This window comes from Triturus cristatus, chromosome 8 (genome assembly GCF_964204655.1).
Source record: "Triturus cristatus chromosome 8, aTriCri1.1, whole genome shotgun sequence".
Lineage (NCBI taxonomy): Eukaryota > Metazoa > Chordata > Amphibia > Caudata > Salamandridae > Triturus > Triturus cristatus.
Genome location: NC_140591.1, coordinates 1,247,149,979 through 1,247,174,792, shown reverse-complemented (window position 1 = coordinate 1,247,174,792; position 24,814 = coordinate 1,247,149,979). Strand labels below are relative to the sequence as shown.

The window sequence follows — 24,814 nt, the reverse complement described above, 5'->3', positions numbered from 1 at the left end:
TTGCATTGTGAAGCTGGACCCAAGCCTGACCACATTAAAACCAGGGCAAAGTGTGAGAGAGATTTGAGAGCACAAATCGCAGACCAGACTTAAGACCCTTAAACTTAACAAACTAGTATCTCTCAATAACAGATTGCAGGTGATAGTCTGTAAATGTTCGATGAGAGCAGATGTAGAATCCATGGTCCATAAAATAAATTCTACCCAAAGTATTAAGCAGAAACATTTGATTTCTGGCATGTGTGGTGGGTAACATCCTCTTCCTGGGCCCAAGGGTTGGCGCGCTTAGCTTCTGGTTTTGAAGTTGGATAAGGCAGCAAAAAGGTGTATATCAGTATTGTAGCTGATCAGGAAAAAAGATTGTTCACATCTCCGGTTTCTTGCATTGAGGTTGATACTAGCTAAGTGTTGTACTTAATGTGGAAAGGTTCTGTATTTACTTTGCGTACGCTCTAATTATCAGGCATGCAGAATGGGTCAAAGAAGAAAAACTGGGTGGAGAGGACAACAGTTCTGTTGCTCACAAGACTCCGGGAACAAAAGTGTTGTATGACTGTAAGTGTTGGCTAATCAATCTGACTTGATGTTTCCTGAGTAAGAACTTAGACGAGACCCCAAACTCCTGATAAACCCATGGAGAGACAGGTCGTGAGCATGACAGTACTCTGAGACTCACCTTCTGAATTTACTTTCACATTAGTAAATGTACTCATGGAATGTGCAAGTGTTTTTGAAAGTGTACCGATTTATGTGCTGTAATAGTGTTCAAAACTTGCTAGCAGTTTAATTAAGAAACCTTCTATTCTTACGCTGAGAACCATAGCTTCCTAATATGAATAATCTGTGACACTGTACTAGGCTTGCAGTGTTGACTATGAAAAAAAGTTTAAAAGATTTTAAACCTTAAGTCATCATGTATAAGGAAACAGCGTAAGCAAACGAAAGAGAGAAGCTACCGACGGACAATGAAGAGTGTTTAATTTGTATTTATTTTCTTTACTTGTGAGATCGTGTCATTCAATAACACAATTTCACTCCGGAAACTTTTGGTTGTGTACTAAAATGAATGTTTCCTGCAAATCTAGCCACCTCCTCTTAAAGTTCTTTTGTAAACCGGAGGTTGAAAATTTAAAAAAAGAATGGCTTGCGTTCCTCCAACGTGTTCATCTTCCTCTCTAGTGGAGAGAAGGTTTACGTTTCCACTGAAAAAGAGTGCATGCATTGCTTAGTTATGTTCAGTGGAGTCTCCTGGGAAAGTTATGATGAAGAGCCAAATGATCAAGGCTGATTAAGGCAATAGGTCTGACTTATTTATTGTGAAAAGCATATTTTAAAGGCAAAAGACTTTCAAGAATGGTTTATTGTTTTTTTAGGTTAAAGCATGTAGACAGGTATTTTGTTACATAAATGACAAAGATCAGTGAGTGCAGGCAAAGGTTTTGGTGTTAGTTTTCCACTCTGACAACTACTTCAGGATTTCAGATTTGTTCTGTGATATTCCCTGTTAGGCCCTTTCAGAAGGCTTTGTACATTGTCTTGCCTACTCAAATTTTCTACGTATTTATTGTATACCTCTACACCTAATGGTTGCCCTGTGGGATAGTTTATGCTTGGTACAGTAGACTTAAATTGATTATGCGAGAAGCCTATGTCCCTGATTTTTTTCATTGGCTAAATGTTTCTCTAATGCCATAGATCTAGTTGGTTAAATATGAAAAGTTACAACAAAGGCAGTAGGCTTGACCTTTATTGTGAAAAACATATTTTAAAGCCAATAGGCTTAGAAGGTGGATTACAGTTACCCTGTATATATGCTACTCGCAATACCATATTAGGATAGCCTCCAGCTGCTATGTTTTATTTTATTTTTATTGCAAGCATTTTTGATCCTACTTTTAATCTTCTCCAGTATTATATCTTTTATAGATTCACATGCTTGAATCTTCCGCGTTGTCATGGTGGGAGTCACACGGTAACGGTATTAAAATAAGTGCTAAATGCTTAGTATTACTCTCTATTGTGAAACCAATACCCAATGTTAGCCTAATCACATTGTTTTAGAGCATCCTAACTTCAACCAGTCAGAGCTCAGACCCAGAAGCACTCAACCCCAGCAGAGCCACTACCCCTCAGATTTCTAACCGCATGTCTTGTGATGGGGAGTCTCCCTGAGCTCTGCTCAGTCACAGTGTTTCTCTTATAACCTTTTGACTTGCAATTCTTCAGTTTATTCCAGTTATCCAGACACATCTAAGGTACAGTCTAGGAGTGTTTTTCTGACAAACCTTTACCAGAATATCGGAGTCTAAAAAAAAAAGCTGTTCAGATCTTGTAAGACTTGTGGAAAGTCCAGGCTATATTCTAAGGATCCCCACGAGGAGTGCCTGTATCCACTTCATAAACCCAAAGACTGACTTATTTTATGTGGTATAACCTACTGAATTCAGAGTGGCCCCATTGTCTAATTTCTAGGACCCCCACTTTAGTTTCTAAAAAGCAGTTCTGCTTCATCAAGGACTGACAGGGCAGTTTTTGCCCACTCTCCTCTATATGATCCATGCCTTGTGTCTGCAGCTGCTGGACCTTTCTTTCCATTCACTCCACACTTCAGTCCATCTTAATCAGTGTCCCATTGTGGCATGGCCAAGATATCAGACTCCGATTCAGATGAAGTCTTAGATATTATCTCCAAAGATAAATCACTACTTGCCATAGGTATCAGGGCAGTAAAAAACTCTTACTGGCCCTTCGGGTGCTTCTTTGAGCCAGGTAGCACTGCCTACCCTGCTACTGGTCGCAGGCTTCAAGCTAAAAGTATCCACTGTACATTTGTTTTTCTTTTATGAGGTTTCCAGCTCTAACACATGATTTCACGTACCGTGCAGCTCCCCTGCCCCAAACCCTACCTGCTGTTGGACCTTGAGATACATTTTAATTGCCATTTACGCTTAATGATCAGTATACCTATACTACATGTGATGCCACACTTGCACAGAATGAGCACACATGCAAACTGACACAGCCACACAGTTTCCTCTGCATTGAAGTCCCACAAGCAGTCTGTTTTCTCGTTAGACCTGGCATCCTTGGCGTGGGTTTCCCCTATATTTTTAGGTCGAGCCTGGCGGCAGAGCGCATGCGCTGTGAGACTGCTGTAGTAGAGCCCATATTTTTAGTTGGCTTGTGTCACTGTCTTTCGTAAATGCTGACTTAGGATTTGTTAATAGGCTTGTTAGTCCCTTCTTCGGTACGGCCTTGTCTTCATTTGTAACCTTCCATGGCGACTGGCCCCTTTACTTCGGTTGTTATACGGGACCTGTTATTTAGTCGGTAAGCACTATTTACTTTATTGAGTTGCTCTTACTGTAGGCAAGATATGCGCTGCTTCAGCTGAAACTGCTTGTGGTTTTTTAAGCAGCACGGCGCCCCCCATAACACGGGCGCCTGATTTTAATCACTTTAAACCGGCATTTTCTCGTCTGTTTCACCACCCCCCCATATTACCACTAATTCCACCACCAATACCACCACCACCAATACCACCGCCAATGCCACCAATATCTCCACTACCAGTACCACCACCAATAACACCACCACCACGAGAAAATCACCACACGCTGCATCGAGTGCACCGATCTGCAAAGTCCAAGATCACGCACTGATTCTGACGCAGGCCCTGTTGTGCGGCTACAGGAACCAACGCATTGTGGGACCGCGGCTGGAGAAACCAACGCAGCGCTGTTGCTGCATCGAGAACCGCCACATCCCCGATCCTCACGCATCGCACCGGTTCGGCAAATTTACATCAATGCTTGTGCCGCAGTAAGAAACCGACAAATCACCTCCCCTTCAGTAAGGAACCGATGCATCACCTTCCTTGCGTGACAGTAAGGAACAGATGCATTACCTCCCCTGGAGTGAGGATCCGATGCATCACCTTCCCTGTGCGTAAGGAACCGACGCATCACCCTCCCTGCGGCTGTTTTTGTTTATGATTTTGACGCATTTAAGGTACTTTGTGTTGAAAGTGTTGCATCTATAATTTGCTATGGACAGAACTGTTTCTACTTTTTAAGTCGTATTTTGATTACTGTATTGCGGATTTTTGTAGTTTTGGTCTTGTTTGGTTTAGATAAAGATAACTTATTTTTCTAAACTGGTGTGGTGTCCATTTGTAGTGTTTTCACTGAATTACTGTACGTGTGCACAAATGCTTTACACACTGCCTCTGAGCTGAGCCTGTCTGCTCGTGCCAAGCTACCAAGAGGGTGAGCAGGGGTTATTTTAGAAGTGTAGCCCTCTTACCCTGACTAGGAAGAAGGGTCCCTACTTGGACAACGATGCAAACTATTGCCAACTAGAGACCCCCATTTCTAACAGTGTCTTTATAGGTTGATTGGGACCCATAATCCTAAGTCCCAGGTAGAGAGGCACAGGAGCTTCTGTGAGTAGTTGTGAACTCATGGATGCGTGAGATCACAAGTATAAGCAGGCTGACACAGCTGCACAGTTTCATGTGCATTTAAATCCCACAAGTTTTGTTCTATGATCAGAGATCCTCGCAGAGAGGTGTCTTCACAGGTAAACTGGGACCCATAAACCCCAAATCCACAAAAGCTTTATGGAAGCACTGCCATGTCTGTGACCTCAATGTCATGCTGAACTGATACAGACTTGAAGCAGAAGTAACGGTGTTCAAAGCTTGGAAGAGCCAACTAAATTGTATTCAACTAGAGAGTTAAGTGGTCGTTCCTAGGCGTCAGGCTTGCCTGGCAGCCTATTGACACACAATAGTTATGAAAGTCATAGAATAAACGTTTGTCTTCTTGAAGAGGGGTATTTTAACAGTCCTCCTTTAATCTTGTCTCAGCTATGAAGTTGATAAGTTTGAAAGAGAGGAGCGCTGTAGCTGAAGGGGGGCTTCTGCGGATTCTTGTAGTGTGGCAGCGAAACGGATTGTAGACACTGGTTGGTAGGGTTAGACCTTTGTTTGGAAGTTATGGGGAAAACAGTTTGCAGGGTAGGCTAGAGAGCGGCTTTGTAATATCTTTTGAATAGGCAGAGAATTTTCAATTTTGATAATTCTGTTACCTAAATCCAATGGAGGGATCTCGGTGTCTGAGAAATGTGATATTATTTCAGTCCGAACAGGATGCACGCTGCATGGTTCTGGACTCGGGGGTTTTGAGAGTGATTTAATTAGGAGACTAATATAGAAGACGCTTGTATTAATCCAGATAAAAAAAAGATAACTGCAGCTAGTGCTAGGTCAGTTTTCTGAGAACCTACACTTAGAAGCCATAAATGATAAAACATGCTGATAACTAACAGGGTTGATATTGAGTAAATGAGAGCTCACTTTTGAAACACTCCCCCAAGTTGCTTACAGATGTTGCAGAGGGGAGTGGCAGTGACTTGCACCCAATCAATGGTAAGCGGTTGGGTTGATTGGCCCTAGAAGCAGGAGTTTCATTTTATCACTTTTCAGGCAGAGCCCATTTTTCTGTATCTAGAGGTGGCCACGTGAGAGGCAGTGAGAAAAATGTGGTAAGTTAGCAGGTTTATGTTAAAGCTTGAGCAAAAGGTTAGTGTCAGCATACATAAGCTAGAACATTTTGTAGGAGCCCATGATGTTTACGGGCCATGTAGGTGCTCAATAAAGTGGGTGACAAGGTCGAGATTACGGGTACCCTGCACATGATGTTGGCAGCATTTGAGGGAAAGGAATCCTATTCGACTTGAAGGGGTCAGTGCTGTTTTGCTGATGCTAGCAGAAAGTACCAGTCTACCAAAGAGCAGCAGATGATCAATGTTACGTGCTACCCACAGGACTTTTAAAATCAAGGAATATGGGTTGTTCCTGCTTGTGGGTGTTGTGCAATCATTCCTTGCTGTTTTAAAAAAATATTTATTTCCTTTTGCTCGGCATTGGCAGATTGACCAAGGGCAACTTATGAGTCAAAAAAACCTACTTCAAGCAAACACTTTAGGGGAAATTGCTTTTTCATCTTCTCTGGAGCAATGCAAATATAAACTACTTTACCCATCGGTCATAAAAGCACCTCTAATAAGAGCTTGAGCTGAAATTAATTAAAGTTGTAGTCCTCAGGTGGTCCACACCTCCAATTAATTGATATTTGTAGAGCAGTGTCGCTGAAAAGGCCTTCCACATCTTTTCCTTAGGGAGGTACATATGTGAGTTGTGCTGTGAAACAAAGACTGGTTTGAGGCTATATGTAAAGCAAAAAGGGAGATCAAGGAGAAAGAATCCAAGGAAGGGAGTAAGATGGAAGGGCTGATTTCCAGGATTTTTTACCCCATAGCGAATTAGGGAAATGCGGAAGAACAAAATGGTCAGGCAAACATAGGCGGACACAAGTAGACTAATTTAACAGGTCCGCATGGGTGCAAATTTAAATCCTTAGGGACCATACTCTATGTAGGACAGACTGGTGACCTCACCCATTTTAGTAATTGGGTGAACAATCACCAAGTTATAAGCCAGAAGCCCCCTACACAGTTGTCAGCAGTTAATCAGGAACTGTGAGATCTCATCAATAGTAATGACATTATTTGTCAGATGTTGCTTATCTCTTATGTGGATCTTTCACATCTTCACTTTGCAGTGTGTCAAAGGATCCCTTCATCGCTTCAACCCCCCCCCCCTTTCAAACTCCACAGGTGTTGGCATTTAATTACAACCTCATACGAACGTGAGATGAGATGATGTGGGCTAATACCCCAATTTCGCTGGTACACAACACCACTCAAATTAATTTCTAGTCTATTGGGCTGAAAGCGCCTCTGGGGAGTGTGTCACTTGCACACCTCCTTTCCATGTAAAATAACATTAAGGAGGTTTCGACAATCCCTGGGTATATTTTCACTTATGCGGCAGAGTGCTACGTGCTCCGTTTCTTGCATGCAACCCCCCCTCCCCACAGAGACGAAGCTTTAGATGCAGTTTTCTTTTGCCCCATGGGGCCGTTTCATTTTGGTGTTGTTTTGCTCCTGGGATTAACTTTTGCCTCCAGGAACATTTTCTTCAGGACTTCTGGCCTCTAGAGGGTACTTTTGTTTGGGGCGATATATTTGTTGCCTGTCCTCCGCCTGGTCTACTGATGGCCCGCTCTTGCTTCGGTGAGTCTTCCACAGCCTCTCCACAGTCAAAAAGCAGAGCATCTACCCTGCTGCCCTCCCGAGGTCCCACAGCCTCCAAGCTACTTGCAGGGTATCTGTTTGTTAGCAGGGCCAGGCACAACCCTCCTTTGGAAGGCCTTTTCAGCAAGCACTACAGATGCACTCTATCAATGCTCACTCACATTATAAGGCCTACACATGGTCAGCACCAATCCCTGAAGGGTCATTTATAAGTGTGCACAGATGCAAGCTGAGCTAGACAGTAGTCTCATGCGATCAGCCCGCGCAGGTGTGCACAAGCATGTTGTCACTTGTGCAGATATATCCAGCGCCTTTTACGGTGAATGCGCAGCAGCCTTATCCTAAAATGCAGACACTGGCAGTTAGCACTTCATTCCATTTCCACAGGGTTTACTGTGAGTGAGACTCCGTTGGTGAGACTCAATGTAAGTAAAAGTCCAAAGCCCTATAGTCAAAAAACTGAAACATCCAGCGAAAATTAAATGGGTGGAAACCATTTCCCACACCTATCATGCATCCTCCCTCTGGTGCTACGGTCGTATTGGGCCAGGCAGTTTCCCTTTGTAGCTTATCAGTTCCAATGCTTACGTCAGTATGTTATTCATGTTACCAAACACTTCAAATTTCATGTCCAGCTGAGTGGAAATGTCTTTAATCTTTCATAGTAGCAACTAGAAAACACCAAGCAGAAGGTCTGTACTGTTACCCAGGTCCTCCATTGTTTCTAGCTCTCTGAGCAGGACCCGCCATGAGGGCCTTCCTCAAACTCTGTGGTACCTAGTGCGAAGCTTGTCGCCCTCTCCTAGCAAGAGCATTTTCTCATGATGTGTTTCTTTTTCCTTCTCCGATCGTCAAGAGGATCTCCACATCCATCCGTCTCCTTTCGACAGTGTCAATGCTGCAAGACTGATTTCCATGTGGAACTGGGATGATTCTTACAGAGTATGACTGATCGTGCACACTCCCCACCATCGGTATTTCCTTAATCAGCATTGTGTCAACAGGACAGTCAGTTCCTCTCAAGAAACCTCCTGCAGCTCCACTTGCACTGTCCACGCAAGAGCCAAAGAGCTGTTTTCATTTTACATTTCTCCCTGTGTGGCAGCTATCTCTACTTCACTCTACCTCACCACTGTCTCTGCAGCCTTCCAATACAAGCTACGGCGAAACCTCAGCTTCCCTGTTACTTCATAATGCAGTCTGAGCATCTTGACAGGGTCTGAATTCTAAATGGGAATCACTTAGTTGGCCATTGGTCTCCAAATGAGAAGTTGGCAGGCATTCAAACACCATAACTAGGCACTCCGCCAACAAACTGGCGTAATAAGTTTACAGGTACACTTCATATTTATCTTCTTACTAGGCATTATAAGCCTTTTTGATCATCATTGTATAATATATTTTGTGCAATTCCTGTTGCACATTTTCGCTTCAGTTGGAGTGCATCAGAATAATGCAGCAATACAGCAAAGCTGGACTGAAAACTGTACAGTATTCTAGAAAATGTTTGAGCACTTGTATAGCAAGTCTGTTTACATGGATCATTTTAACCTCGGTGCTCAGCTTCTGCCATGAGGAAGCACAGCAATTGCCCAAACAGAATGTGGTGCAAATTCCACCAGACCACATAATGACGTGTGCTTCATAGTTGCAGGAATTGTACATGATCCTTCATAGCAAGACTGTTATTATTCTTTTAGCAACACATTTTGCTGTAAACGTGATCTGTTTTCATACTAGCTATGATGTATTGCTACCTCTCTGATGTGCTTCAACTAAAGTAAAATACATGGGCAAGTCTATGGTCCTGCTTGTATGTTTACATTTCTGTTTGCCTTTTGAGTACCCTGTTGGAAATAATGGTCCTATTGCTTCTAAAAAATTATTTTGAATTTGCTGTTTAGCTCTCGCTCTTTTTGGTTTTCCTCTACTTCCCTGACGAATTGTATGTGTGTATTGTTGGGATCAGTTGCTATTTTTCTATCAAAACATTTATATACATATATATTTCTGATTCATTGCCCAAGGGGCACTTTGTGGTGTTTCTGCTGTGACTAGATCATTGTTTGAACCAGGTTGATTTTGGAGATGTTCCACCCCAGCAAACAGAGGTGTATTGGAGCTAACTAGGAACGGAGGTTAGCTGAAGCAAGCCAAGTTTGACAAGTCCTAACACTTTCTAGATCACCCTTTGGTACAGGTAAAATAGTCGCGCTCTGTTAGGGATTATGGAGTATAAATATATTCTCCGCTCGGCTATTGAGAATGTGAATCCTCTTTGCATGTTTGCTCCTCAAAAGACCTGTAGCTAAACATGTACAACATCCAAACTCATTTGTTTGCAAAAGGAGATGATGAAAAGGCTCTCGTAGAGGCAAATGTCTGGCCTTGACGCTTACTCAAGCTTAACCCTGCAACAAATGCCCAGTGGTCGAGGAAACGCTAAGTGCAAAATACAAACTTTATGAGGTTTAAAAAACCTAACAGCCATAAACATTATATTCTATGAATGGTAAGATTATATTAACTTAAGTGTTACAGAAGCACAGTCAAACATGTAAAATAATCTTAAAAATCCCTTAGTGCTTTAGGGATAACAGTCTTACCATATATAGCCCATTGAGCACACTGACGCCACACTATTGGCAGTGGTGAGCAATACAGTGACAAGTAACATTAACAATTAAAGGCTTGGGGAGGAGCCAAGATGGCGACCGGAGCAGACGCTTGAGCGCCCGGCTCCGTCGGTCCGTGGCCTCGGACTACTATCCTGATGCTCATCCTTGCCGATTCTCGAGGTGCACCGTGTGCGAAGACGCGCTGACCGCGCTGCTGCTTTCCCGGAGTCTCAACCCGCCCGGATGCCCGAGTTCTGGGTGCTTTTGTCCTCGGCACTGAAACCCTGCGCCCTTACGGCCTTTGCCGGCCTCCTGGAAGCTCCGCAGTTACCGGACCAGCTAGCGCTAACCTGAGCCCCGCGGTCCCGATCTCGCCTCGCACCATGGATCGTTGCCGGATGAGCCCGGGGAGAGACGGCCGGACACCTTCTGCACCCTGTGCCTGACGGGCTGGAGCTGTGGGGTGGGCCCCGGTGCGGTGAGTCTCCTGCCCCGCTCTGAGGACCGAGCTGCGGGGGGCTGCTGCCCCCTTTGCCTATTGCCTAGCCAGCGGCGAGGGGGACCGGCGAGAAGATAAGCGACTGTCGGCCTTTCCTGTTGCGGCGTAGACCTGAGGGGAATTGACCCCTTGCCATGACCCCCCCCCCCTGGCCATTGCACCGTATAGCGGCAAAACATGGCGTTGAGTGCCTGCTCGCGGCTGGGGGGTGATACTCCGGTCTCGCCCGCTGCCCACTTCGCCCTCCCTCTTCCGGACACCAGCTCCACAGTGCCGTCCCGGATTGCTGCCGATGTTGGGGCCCAGCTTCCGCTGACATGCGGCTCCGTTCTGGCTGTCCTGCGGGACTTTCAACTACAGATGTGCGCTGGCCTGCAGGCGCTGAGTGAGAGGTTTGACCCCATACTGTCGGCTGCGGGCCGTGAGCGCACTGTTTGTCATCCACGGGGCGTGGGTCTCCCGGTGCTCTTGTCCTCTTGCGGGGACGCAGCGGCGGTGTATGATTGTGCTACACTGGTGCCTTCATCTAGCGCTCCCGGCGCCCAGGGTCCACCGCTCTCCACCTCAACTGCGGATACTTTGTCCCCCTGGTCATGGCAGCCTGCTTCATTGTTCCCTGCCTCACCGCGTCCGCGAGGCTATCCTGCTGAGCGATACCTAACGGCTTCGAGGGACCGTCCGCGGTGGCCCACTGCTGCCTTTTTCTGGAACTCCTGTACCTTACTTGCCAGGTTTGGATTTTATGTGGTGCAACGAGGGACCCCAATCGGTGGTCGGCGGCCATTTCGTGATCCTACTTCACCATCCTCTCACAAGCGGCCATCTTGTCTTTGTCTGCTCGGGACATGGGGCCTTCACGCAGGAGCTGGTTTAATCCCAAGCCCGCGATCGGGCCAGGGCTAGACTGACTTCTATCGCTATGGTTTATGGACGGGCTGGCCTGGGACTGGGACTGTATGTATGTTTTGCGCGCACTCGTCGCGACTTGTATCCCTTGCTTAAACTGTGGTGCCATGGTATCTTTGCATGCCGTTTTTTGGCGTAGAGGGCTTCCAGTGTGTGGGGGCCATAACTGGCTGATGGTTCGGGGCGCTCTGGTGTCCAGTGGGCTCCTCCCCACCTTCTTTTCTGCTTTCTTCCCTTCTTTACTCTGTTCCTACTTTCTCTCTTCTCTATATTTCGGGTTCATTGGGCGACAGGCACTATGCTGGGGGGGGGTAGGCCGTAGCCTCCGCATTGGTGTAGGGTGGGGGGGTAATACTCTGTTCTCAATTAGTTCTATGGGCCTTTCTTCTTTTATGTCTCTGTGCTCTACTTTCTTCGATTCGGGGTCCGGGTGTGGGGTGGATCGAGTGGGGGCGGCTCTGGAGGGGCGCGTACTTGCTCATGTGACTATCCTGATATATCTCTGCACCGCCTCACTGATTGAGATTTTACTCCCATTGTTGTTCTTACTGATGTTGCTGCTCGCCCGTGTGGTGAAGCTATCTTGCGGACTCGAATCTACTTTGCTCTTATCCTTCATTGACTTTTTTTTCTCTGATAAAATTATCAAAAAACTTAAAATTAACCTTCACCTCTCCTTCCCCGGGTTTCAAAGATATCTCCAGTATGTAACTCATAACCTGTTGTTAATCCTGACCGTTGATGCACGGGGGCTGTAATGTGGGTATCAGTGCTTTACTGTATCGTGGCCGGCCTGACGGTTGTAGCCCCGTATTTGTTCTTTTAAGATGCACGAATAAAGGTTTTTTAAAAAAAAAAAAAAAAAAAAAACAATTAAAGGCTTTGTCAGTGGGACTGTTTTCAGTAAATTTCATTGTGTGGCTGAGGCTTTGAACTGAACCATGTCTGCTCTTTTGTGTGTGTCGAATATCTTTGTTACATTCTGTGGCAGTAGGAAGTGTCTCTAGTGGGGCTCCTCAATCTGTTGTTGTTGATTACCAATTATGATTCTTGGGAACATTACTTTTCATACTTAGCAAAATTTCAGTTTGCAGGTATCCGTGAATCTGTAAGTTCTTGTAGGGTGGACACCTGAGTAACCCTTCTTTGGCGATCAACCTTCCCTACACCAGACTTGCTCTTCAGTCCTGGATAAGTTTCTTGTCCCTGGTGGCTTTTAAGAGGCAGATAACCGTATCCTATCAAGGAGGTTGCAATTGTAAAGGGAAACCGTCTGCCGAACTATGTTAAAGCTACAAGTAAGTAGGCAATCCTGTGCAGCCCAGAACTGGAATGATCTAGATTTTTGGAACAAGAGAGGCTAATTTAATTAAATATAAATAGTTGTGTAGCCTTCCTGATTTTCTGTTGAGTGAAGCGAAGCTTCTGCAAAACGTTCTGTGGTTTTCAGTGCTGTGGTTTCCCATTGCATAACATGCCCAAAGAAGGATAAATCACATTTTCACCTAGTTCATACGTCATGGGTCAATAGACCACCCTTTGGAGTTTTGAAAAAAAGTATTTGAGGTCTACTGCAGCTAAATGCCACATCACTCCAGTGTCTACAAGGGATCACTCACTCACTCACTCACTAACTCAATAAGAGGATTTCTAGTTAATTGGACATGGCATATGCTAGCATTCCAACAAACTGAAAAGACTTATACTGATGTACAAAAACTATTTGATGCATAAAAATGTACGATTTGGAAGACACATTCCTTTTATATAAAATATTTTGATAACCTTTCCAATATAAACCACTTTGACCTTCGATTAAAAAACATGTATCGCCTTGTGGTACTTTTGTTTGTTTCCACCGTAGTATTTATAATGCAGTTTCAATGTTCATCCATTGGTCTCTTGAGTCGTTAACTTTTCTTCCATCTACAACAGCATACAGGTTGGGGCAATGAGTTAGCCACACTTCCCTGTAAGTGACAGCATTCTTTTTCACAAGAAGCACTTCCTCACACAAAGTTCCCTTCAGTGCCAGAGACTGCTATGGCAATTTCTGCTTTTTAGGACCAAAACATTTTTATTTTTACCCAATGTTTTTCTTCAGGACGAGTGGAGAGAACAGAGCCACACGCTCCTTAATGTTGGTCCTTGAGTTGGGCTGGACAGCAGGAGAAACAATCTGGTCTCAGGAAAACTCCTTTTCTAGTAAGCAGTTCATTCTGCAGCCTTTACAACAGCTGGGGCTCTGTCCTTCAGACACGGTCTGTTAAGTTCTACCCACCAGCTTAGTCTGCTGCATTCTCCAATTCCAGCTACAGCTGTTTTTGTCTTCAGTCCTCGAATGTAATCCTGAGTGTATGGTAGAACAGTGCTACCACTGGGCTGGTGCACAGAGATTTCCTGTGAAGTCGATGTTAAGCTTTAATATCCTGCTTCAAGGGTTGGCTTATACTCTTATGCAGTGACTGCTTCATTGAGGCCAGCCCGTCACTCCCAACTAGTGCACCATTTTATATCTTGGGGAGAATTAACCAGGTGCATCTTTTTCAGATATAATTCCTCCATATAGTAACTGACATTCCATAAAATTCACAGTGTTTATTTTATGGTGATAACAAGCATACCATGATACTACGAAGTCCGGTGCTGTTGCTGAGCATAAGCTTTATTTACCAGAGCAGACCATAGAGTGTGGAGATATAAGCACATCCTTTTTTGCTTAAGTGAGAGTGGTGGCCATGCCCTTGGTCACCGTTTTGCTAAGGTGTTTTCAGACACTGCGAAAACCTGTCCGCACAAGCTTGAATCCTGACTAAAGGTGTACATTTTCTTACTTGGTAATCCACCTTAGTACTTTTTTGGAGCACCCTAACCCCGGGCACCACAACACGCCAGACATGCATCTAATTCACAGAGGGGAGGAAGGGGTGCCCGTTATAACACTACTATTTACCAGTGAGAGGTCAGATGGCATTCTCCTTGGAAACCAGGGTACCATCCCATTTTGACTCGCATTAGATCCCAAACTATTAGTGCAGATAATTTGACAACCTTCAATCAGCTGCCAACAAGCGTTAGTAGCGTCATGGCTTGGACTTGGGCACGGTAGTTACACATGTTAAAATGCAGTGCTTGTCGGGTAAATGGCTTTACAGGAGAGTTGAGTGCTCTGCTGGAGAGTTCCTTGTTCCAAATCATGTACAGCACCTACCAAGATACGTCTCCTGTGCAGAAAAGCATACTAGTCAAATCACAATGAGGAGCATGGTAGCACACAGCCTGCCACCTTTTACATCTTTCTCAACAGCACATAAATTTGAAAACTGAGATCGAAGACCTGCAGTTACTATAGATTTAAAAACTAAAGCTCTCAGTTTAAGGGAACAGTGGATGTTTGAAAATGAAAGAAAATGCACTGATATGCTGACACTAAAATCAACAAGCATTTACAATGCAACGGTCTCGGCATTGTTAAAGTTAGAGCTATTGGCATTGCTCATGACATTATTTTTGTTTGTTTGTTTTTAAAACATTTAACCCCTTCTGTGCCACGCCCTTTCCCCCTCCTGTGCCGGCCGTTTCATTAGTGGGCGGGTTTCATGACGAGATAGTCTCGTCATGGGCACAGCGCGACAGTCTCGTCATGGAGCACGATCTCGTCATGGGCACAGGAGAGGTTAACCCCTTCAGTGCCCATGACGAGCTGGACTCGTCATGGGCTGCGGTGGCGCTGTGCCCATGACGAGTCCAGCTCGTCATGAACTCCGCCCGCTAATGGAAGGCGCGGCACTGGGCGGGGAAAGGGGCGGGCATGCAAGGGGTTAAAGAAACTGCATTGTTATTTACAATGTCAATAGCCTAATCTCTCTCAAATAAAAAACATAAATCTTGATGTTGCCATGTGTCTTAGGCCTTTCCTGCCTTTTGCAATAAGCCCACTTCTACACGTGAGGTACTGATTTTAACAGATGTGTGGCAGTGCGGAACAGAAGAATCTTTGTTATTATTTATATTATCAATTGTTTTTGCCTACGAAACCCAAGTCAATGTGCATAAATACACACATTTTGCAAAACCCCTGCAAAGTCACCAGATATTATAGATTAAGCTCATATTTACAGAAGTATACATAACCCCTATTTCTAATTTCAGTTCTGGGCATATTCCAAAAATGCACAGTTTTCCTTCATGCTCACATTTGACAGATTACATTTCACCTTATAGACTGATGCACAGTCAAACCCATAATTAAGAGGAAAACACCGTGGTAGCAGATTTGCTCATTCTAGTGGCCTTTGGTAAAAGAGACAGAGGCGGCAGCTAAAACAGCCGATAAACACAGAACAGAGACAGACAGGAAGTCTGCGAGAGGGAGCCTGACAAGGCGAATAGCAGATACTATAGACAGACGAGAGAGCACGAAATGAGACAGCTTAACGGGAAGATAATGTAGACAGAGACAGGCAGGCCGGAGAGGTTAGGCAGGATCTATAGACAGAGACTGTCAGACATTGACAGAAACAGACAGGGAAAGAGACCGAAAGGGCGGATATCTAAAAAGGTAGACAGACACCCACATGGAAGACTCACCGTTGTCATCGAAGTAGTGCATGTTCAGGTGAGCTTCCGGGTCCCCAGGCTGTGCCAGGGCCCGGTGGGCACAGAGCAGTCCCAGCGCCTGGACCCACAGAGCAAGCCCCCGACACATCTCACAGGTTGACACCTGACACCCCGCTACCCCCGGGATACAGCAGGGCAGCGACTGTCAGTGGAAGTTGGGGGCTCCAGCAGTAGGGGGCAGGGTTCCTTCCGGGCGGGCTGTCCCACGAGTACCCCCAAGACGTGGGCCACGGTCTCCTAGCAGGCAGCCGATCTGCGGGGGTCCTTTGTAGGACAGGAAGAGGGGGTCTCCTCAAAAAGTAAGACCCCAACAGTTGACTTGCACTTCACGCCCAGAAGTTTGTGGTACAAGGGGGGCCCCAGAAAGGCTTTGTTCAATGGTTGGGTCGCCGTGCCCTGTGCCCCCTCCCAGAGGTCATCTCACCGGTTCCAGTCAGCGGCATCACCGCCCTGCGTGCAGGGGTCTCCCTCCAGCGAGCATCCCTCACAAAGCCCCCCTGCCCCACTCTCTGTGGCTGACCCTGCACTCTCCGCCCCTCTCCTCCCGGTTATCTCTCACTTTTCTCTCTTCTGACCACCCTGTCCCAGTCCTCCCTTTCTCTTTCAAAGACCCCTCTCCCACTCTGTTCCGTGCTCCCGCCCCCTCTTTCTCCCTGCGCACCCCTGTAGTGCACCCCTGCAGCAGAGGGGAAGATGTGAGTGTAAGGGGACTGGGTGGGCTCCACCTCTGGCCGGCGGGAGGAGAACCACGGAAAAGGATCTCTGGCCGGCCCCAGAGTCAGGTTACAAAAGCTTCAAACAGCCCCTCCAAAGCCTCCTCGAGTGGCTGCAGGAGAACAGTGCGATTCCGATCCTCGCCCCGCCCCTCTCATGCTCCTCCTCTATGAGGCGAATTTACATTGTTTTACTAAAGTGCCTGTTACTAGAACCTTTGCTAAACTGTCCGGTTAGCTAGCTCAGTGGGTTAAAGCAACTGCCTTAGACATCTACTACCAGAAAGGAACATACCTCCTGAATTCAGACTAGGCGCCCTGCGGTCCGGGTGAGAGTCGAGTTGTACAGAATGTACAGCTAACTGCACACAGCTCCGGAGAGGACAGGGTGAGGAGACCAGAGCAGCAGCCGGACGCAGGGGCACCGAGGGAGCCGAGAGCAGGGGGAGCGGACGAGCACACCACTGCCTTTCTCCGAGGCAGAGCAGAAATGCCTCGGAGAAACGCAGTGGCGGTTTCGGATTCGGGGGCGTGTTTTGCTTTTATCTCCTCTTGCCATTGGCTGGAGGAGATAATTAGACTTTATGAAAAAAACACGCCCCCCGATCCGAAAAGGACGGGGCCTAATCGGAATGACGGACCTCTTCTCCAATGGCTGGCCAGCATTCAAGAGGCCAGCCAATGGAGAACAGGGGAGAAGAGGGGCGGGTTCAAGCCCCTCTTCTCCAAGTCATTAAATCTCGGATCGAGCCGAGACCTAAAAAGTCCCCTTGTTATGCCATAAAAGTAATAGGAACTGCTATTTTTACCCTGCATTTATCCTAAAAAAGTGTCCTCTACTATGATGTACATGGGTTATAACGATTTGTGACTGTTCTTGGGTAGACTGTATAACTGTACGGCAGCAGCGTCAGCCACGCGCCTTAGTTACGCCGTCTCAGTAGAGTACTATGGGTAGGTAGTGGTGGTTTAACATTGCTCCTGGATGGACTCTGTATATTATATCATGGGTGGCGCAGCAGGGCTTTGGTGCATTGTGCTTCCGTCATTCAGAGTAGACTCTCATCAAACCCCATTGGCGAAGGTTCATCCCTATCCTAATCCAGCCCTGGAAAATGCTTGACAAGGGAAATGGGATGGTCTGCGGCCACTTAAACTTTGGAACAGCAATACACACTTGATTACACACACAACAACTTCTCATTTGACCCTCATTTCAAGGCATGCTAGTTTGTATACGCTGTCTGCAAGGCTATGCTTCAAACTCCTGTCACTTTCTGCTCCATGCATTTTATGCCACTGCATGTGCCTGCTCAAGCCTGGATTGTACTCTTTGGGCCTCTTGCATAACTCAAAATATTACCCCTTGGTGACGCCTTTACCCACACCAGTCCTGGACCGTGCATAGGAAGGAGGAGAATCTCTTAAACCCACCAGAAGGCACTTCGTGACTTCGAGTTCCTGATAAGAGAGCGCAATAGAAATGCTACAATACAAGTCTGACGCCTGTTTTTATTAGCCTCAGTGATTCCAGGTAAAAGCCTAAATTACCCTCCGAAATGATCTATTCTAAACGGAGCCCTGTCAGCCCAAGGCAAAATCGTAGAAAATATTAGCTGGCACTGGCGTGTTTCATCCACTTCCGGTCGTGTTGTCGTGTATGTGACGGCCTTTGAAATCCTTGAAGCTAGAAAGCATGGCCATGGCCAGAGGGATAGTTTGGGATAAGGGGCGATAAATCCCCCTCAATTTTGGGCTGTAGGAACCCAGTGAATAATTTCCCCCAGATTTTTAAGATAAAACTGATTTTAAACAGTGTCAGACACCTCACTGAAGGCATGTTGAACATCACCTAAGCCTCGTTGAAGATCTGTAAACTGAGGAGCAAACTCTGTGGGGGCTCTGCGGCCTCTTTAATTTGTTGATTATTAAATTTAGGTTATTGAGGAGTCGAAGCTCTTCCAAAGCCTGTCTTTGTCAAAGCAGGTACGCCAGCAGTGAGGGAAGGCTGGAAGTACTTTTAAAGGTAATGTTATTTTGGGCTCAGCTGACTTTTTAGGAAAGGCCAACATCTCACCGACGCCATAAATATTTAACAAAAACAGAGGTCCTCAGTTTGCTCCTGAAATCTGATTTTAGACGGGCATGACCTGTTCCTGTGTTTCATCTTCAGTGTATGTTGGAACATTGGTAACAGAAAAGGACACCTTTGAACCGTCAGACCAGGCACGTGGAGATATGGGTGTACAGCGTCAGTTTAAGTTCTAGGTGTGTTAAGCGTGTTTATTAAACTCCACATACTAACACTAATTGAATAACAAAACCTTTGGCATTTAACAGAAGAGAGAAGGGTGTTACCCCTACAGTCTCTGAACCATACAAAATGCAATCCTGGACTCACATTCTGGAATCTCCACTTACCATATTGTGTGGTCCACGGCCCACTACTTTACTTCACTGTGTACCATTCTCCTTACCCATCCTCGAGCACATTGAAATAATTCAGTATAGAATCTGCTTTCTACAAAAACCTCACATTTATTACTTTCAATAAAAGTAACTCAATTCAGTGAGATAATCGTATTTACTTATTCAGACACTGAGAAAAGGTGAAAAATACTTATTTGTTCATTTTAAATTCTGTATATTTTTTGTGCTTTTTGTTGCCTTATTTACATCTTTTAATGGCTCGGCTCTCTAAGGCTGTCTGTGTATAGCCTCCGTCCCTCCAGAAATGTATTGTAATGTAATTGCATTTATGTAGCGCTTACCACCCCTGATGAGGCGTCTAAGCGCTTTTCTTTGGCGAGTAGCACGCAACTTTGGAACCTATGAAGGATTAGTTTTGAATTTGTATAGTGAAATATGAAAGCAATTTGAGTAGTGGATATTAGTTATTTGGATTGGGAAGGTTAGCGGAGGGATAGAAGAGGGAAAAAGGTTTGCCTTTATTTAGCGCTTGTTACCCCTGATGGGGTGTTGAAGCGCTTTTTTCGGCAAGTAGCACGCTGCTCTGGAACCCATAAAGGATTAGTGGTGAATCAGTATAGTGAAATATGAAAGTAATTTGAGTGGTGGCTATGTTTTTCAGTTATTTGGATAGAGAAGAGTTGCGGAGGGATAGAAGAGGGAAACAAGGTTTGCATTTATATGGTGCTTGCTACCCCTGATGAGGTTTTGAAGCGCTTTTTTCGGTGAGTAGCACGCTACTCTGGAACCCATAAAGAATTAGTGGTGTATTAGTATAGTGAATTTTGAAATTTGAGAAGTGGACATGTTAGTCTGTTATTTTGATTGGAAACGATAGTGGAGAGATAGAAGAGTGAAGGATTTTGAATTTATTTTTTGGAGGTCATAGTAGTAGGAGGAGACTTGGGGCGAGTAAAAAGGAATGTGGTGGGAACTAGACGCAAAATGTCCATGCCGCGGTGGCCTGCTGTCAACAGATCAAGCAGGAAGATTATCCCAGAGCGTGTGCATGCCCCATTTGCACCTACAGCGGTCTATCCTAAAGTTACGAGGAAGGACACCCCCGTTGAGTCTTTTGGCTTCTTTTAAAGACTTTGAAAGGAAGATTATTCCAGCCTTAAATGCATTTGACACTCAGATCTCTGCACTTGAGCAAATTGTTGGTTCTTTGAAGGGATCAGTGGATACCCTATATTCAAGTATAAGTAGCCGGCACTCCCATCCCCAGCATACCATTCCAAATGGAGGTCCAAGTAGACTCCCCTGCAACACCATTGCCAGAAGGAGGGGAGCAACATCTCGGGCTCAAGCACAGGCCCAGGCCTTATCACAGCTTTATCACAACTGCCTTTGCGATCCTACACTCCCAACCTACCTCATGTTCCAAGGGTTACGGAGGCTAACTCTGAGTGGCAAGCACTTGGCACGGCAACCCAGCAGGGAAGCCTGAGCAGCTCCGATTTGTCCACCGCTGCCACATCTTAACACTCACAGCCAACATACTGCCCCGCCAATACCACTATCCAGCTGCCCTCGGTGGGAACTCTTAACGTCATTGTACTGGGGGAAGTGACCCCTGTATGGAGGGAGACAGAGGAAAACTTCAATCAACTTAACAATTAGACTGTTTACTGGCTGGCAACCAGGGCTAATGCTTCATATCCCCCCACGCAGATGCTGTTAGAGAAAATTATAATGGTCCGTAGGGTGAGTTGGATAGGCCAAACACGGAAAACGGTGAAGGGACATTGCGTCATAGTGAATTTTAATAACCCCCTGGAGGCGGGTTTAATTTTTCGCGCCTTAGGCTCGATGGGCACACCTTCAGACTGTATTACAGCGCTCTCACTTGGCTCCCCCCCAACAACCCCAACGTTGGGAACTTGAGACATTTTACTTTACAACAGGGACAGCTGCGGGATACTGTCTCCTACACACTTGCTTGAAATGTGGTGGGTTACAAACCATTTGATGGTAATGGCAAGTAAAGGAGGTGGGAAAATACTCTATCATGATTAATCGTATCACCCTGCTGTACAGAATGTGAATAACATTGTATTGATCATTACAAAAGCATCAAACATAGCGCTGAAATTGTAAATTGTAAGGCAAAAATCAGGCAGGGCCCGTCTTGTGTATAGCAGTACCTCTGTGCTACACCTCTCTTGCAGAGTGTGTGTGACAGGGATAGGGCTTCTTCTGTGAGCAGAAAAGCGGTTGGATCTTCATTCTGCTCAGTGCGAGGCCCAGGCTGGTGTGTTCTCTAACAGCTGATCCTAGGGCGAAAGTAGCAAGCTCTTTACCACATATGGTGCTCTCACTTTTCAGGCCTTAAATTCCTTTTCAACCCGACACGTTTCCCTCTCCACTACAACTTCACTCAGTGGATGAACACCATCCTTTTAATTATTAACACTTAAAGAACAAGCATTTACAATGCAATAGGTCTCCAATGACATTGTTTTGAGCTATTGACATTGAAAATGTTTTTTTTTTCCTTCCTTCGTGAAGTATTAATCAAGTGATGGCGTTGTAAATGACAATGTCTTTTACCCCCTGTTGACCCCCGCAAAGCTCATCAGCATGTGCCCGTCACTGTTTGCTGTGCACCCAACAAATGCAGACTGGACAGCTGTTTCTCCCAGTCAAGCTATTTCATGAAACTCGCTTAAAAGGCCATTAAGATTCACTTTTAGGTGCGCGTTTACTGTATATTTGGACCAGTGGCTCAGCTATCAATAGAGCAGAGTGGAGGGGGCAATGAGGTGCGCACCTCATCCAAATAATAGCAGTTTTTTGTTATTTTATATTTTCTACTGCCAAACAATGGTTTCGGGACATTTTCTGTGCTTACGGTAGAACCCAGCTCTAATTAAGCACTGGTTGGTGAGAAGAAGGACGATAAGGAGGGTTTGTGTTCAGGTGATGACTGAGCGCACCATTATCTTTGGAAAGAGAAACGTGACACCTAAAAATGCACTTGGTGTAAATTTCTGTGAGAACCCAGCTCGAACCAGTGTGAGCAGAGCCTCTTTCCGAAACCAAGCCACACGTCGCAGGGTGATGGTGCAGAAAATGCGAAGTACACCTAACTGGAAGCTTCCATGAGAACCTCACTTCCAGCAAATACTGTACTGATCACTATGTTACTCTGTTTCAAAACAGAATCTTAGTTAGGCCCCTGAAGAGCAGAAAATACTCCCTTCTACACTACAAAGCACTCTCCCTTTCAGGCGAGAACATCCCCGTTACATAACACAGCAATAAAAAACATGTAAGTGAAACACTGCCATGGGCACTGTATGCAGCCTTAAACTGCCCTGAAATAAACACTGCACTTAGAGAGGCCACGTTTCCAAAAGCAAGTCAAAGAGCACTTAAAGAGTGCAATAAAACTGCTTAACGCATAGAGCTGCCACAGTTTGCAGGACGACCCCTGGGACTTCCGCCACAGTCTCATTACTGCCCTGCTCCCAGCAGTGACAGCACTTAATAAAGAGCGCCTCCCAGATATGCAAAGACCTGGGGGATGTGTAACACAGGGTCCCTGGCTTCCGACGCCTCCTGCACAGAGGGTTCCAACCCTGCACCTCCGCATTTTACCCACACATGAGTCTAACAGCATGCTACAGGTATACAAAGTATTTGAGGATGCAGGGCACCTAGATGCCTAGAGGCCCTCTTGCACCGCGGCACTTTACCTACTTAGGAGTCTACGTCCATCTTTCGGCTATAGGGGGCGCTTTTGCAACCCTCCACTTCACCAGTTTGGCAGTTTAAGGCCACCTTCCATATATATAAAGTCCTGGGGGTTGGTAGCCTCTAGATGCCCAGGGCCCCTCTTCACCGCAAGGTCCCCTCGTATGTATCTGCACTTTACCCGCAACCGTGCACCAGCGCCTGTCCTGGGTCAGTCCACAATCCCAAGGCCGGCAGCCGCTATCCCTGCCTGTGTTACCTGCCCGCCTGCCTCCTTGACACAAAAGTGACAGGATCCTTATGGCAGACAGTCCGATCTCGCGCTTCAGATGGTGCCTTATCGGCACGATTTCGAGCGTGGCTTAAATAACTCATCACAGGAGAGCTGCCAGCTGTTGTTGTTCTTCAGTCCCAGCTGTTTGCGCGTCCGCACAAAAACACACCTAGTTATAGTGATTGGGGCAGAGGAACTGCGGCAGAGATGCATTTTTAAAAAGAAAATTGTGCAGATATTTATAGCGCAAGCTCGACCTGAAGGTATTGGAGCGCTTTACATGAGCACCAGTTACATTACACAAGGACACATTCATTATTTGGTAGGCCCTAGGAGATTAAGCAATTTGCCCAGAATCACAGGATGCTGAGCCGAGGCTCGAACCTGATTCCCCAACTCCAAAGTGAGCAGTTCTAGCCCTAAGACTACATCCTCTCCCTAAGGATACATCCTCTCCTCTGTTGATCAGTGTAGTTTTAGAAACCGTAACATTTACAGTTGCTGAAAAGGAGCTCTGCGCACAAGTGGTGCATCCTGGAGACTGGAGCCAGTCCTGCTGGCAATAATGGTACATGTCGGAGGGTGTAAATGGCCGGACTGCTTATAGTTGGAGCTGGGTGAGGCATTGAAAGCTTGAGCCTGGCCCGAGGGTATGCCTGGCTCCTCATGGACCCTGAGCCAAGACGGGCCGAGCTGAGCTGTGGCATTTACAGTATCACGCGCCGCGCGGTGGTGCGGTGGAGGAGGGTCTCCGCTGCAAAGGAGCGCATTACTCTTGAAAGGCGCGTGCCCAGAGTGCGTTAGTCTTGAAATATGCGAGTCCACAGTGCCGTGTTCATGTTCGTAAGGTGTTCAGAATAAACTATGAGGGGCAGCACACCTAGAAAACAGAGCATCCAAGTGATGTGCATACTGGTTTTGGGAATCAGGGGAGTAAAGGGAAAAAGAGCATCACATGATCTTTCATATGCGCCCCATGCTGTCAAAAGATCTGGTAAAAAACAAAGTCGAATTTTAAATAAATAAATAGTCAATTATGCTAACAAAGGGTTAAACATCATTTTCATTTGGGATAAAACCTGAATATACAAAAACGCTGTCACTGGTTTTAAGCTTGACTTCGATGTTCATGTAGTTATAATTCAAAACGCACAAAAATAGTGCTGAACAGAAAAACATATTTTTTCCATTAAACAGCATATTAATAAGGCCATTTGCAGAACACTTGTGATTGCCCTGCTTGCTTTCATATGATACTGCACGTTATTAATCTGTGGCAACTCATAAATTAACCATGCATACCTTAAAAAAGAAACCATTGTCGTTGAAAATATCAGAGCCATTAATATGTACTCCTGCTGTACAACGTGTAAGTGTTTTTCAAAGCCAGCTGCGGTGTTGATACGGTTCACACCCTAAGAAAGCCTGCAGATTTCATGTTGTAACCCGATACTCCATGGCACATCAATCACACGCATACTGTTACTTTACGTTTAAGGTCTGGGATGCATGTTTGTTTGTATTTTTACATAAATATGCCTTGGCTATTTCCAATGGGCATCAGCAGTGGTTGAAAAAAAATCTGTATCTTATAAATGAGAACATTACTGTCATCCTTGTTACGGTTGATGTCGCCCGTGAAACAGGATTCTGGTGGCCAATATCCCTTTGATGCAAAAATAGTGATCATAATAGCATCTCTGTCGGATGAAATCAGAGCTCTAATGTATGCACAGTGCTCTTTGTGTTTGCAGTTCGATGCACTTAATGCAAAATATCGTGGATTCGACCATCAGGAAGGCACCGTTGTCTACCACATCATTCAGCATTAAGTAGATGTATCCACAGCACTTTG

The 24,814-nt window shown here is 45.6% G+C and overlaps 1 protein-coding gene across 10 annotated transcripts in view; it reads left to right on the top strand.

The window, feature by feature from the left end:
• Positions 1-24,814, top strand: part of CASK (calcium/calmodulin dependent serine protein kinase) — a 1,269,229-nt gene that overhangs the window by 496,016 nt on the left and 748,399 nt on the right. The window lies entirely within an intron of this gene.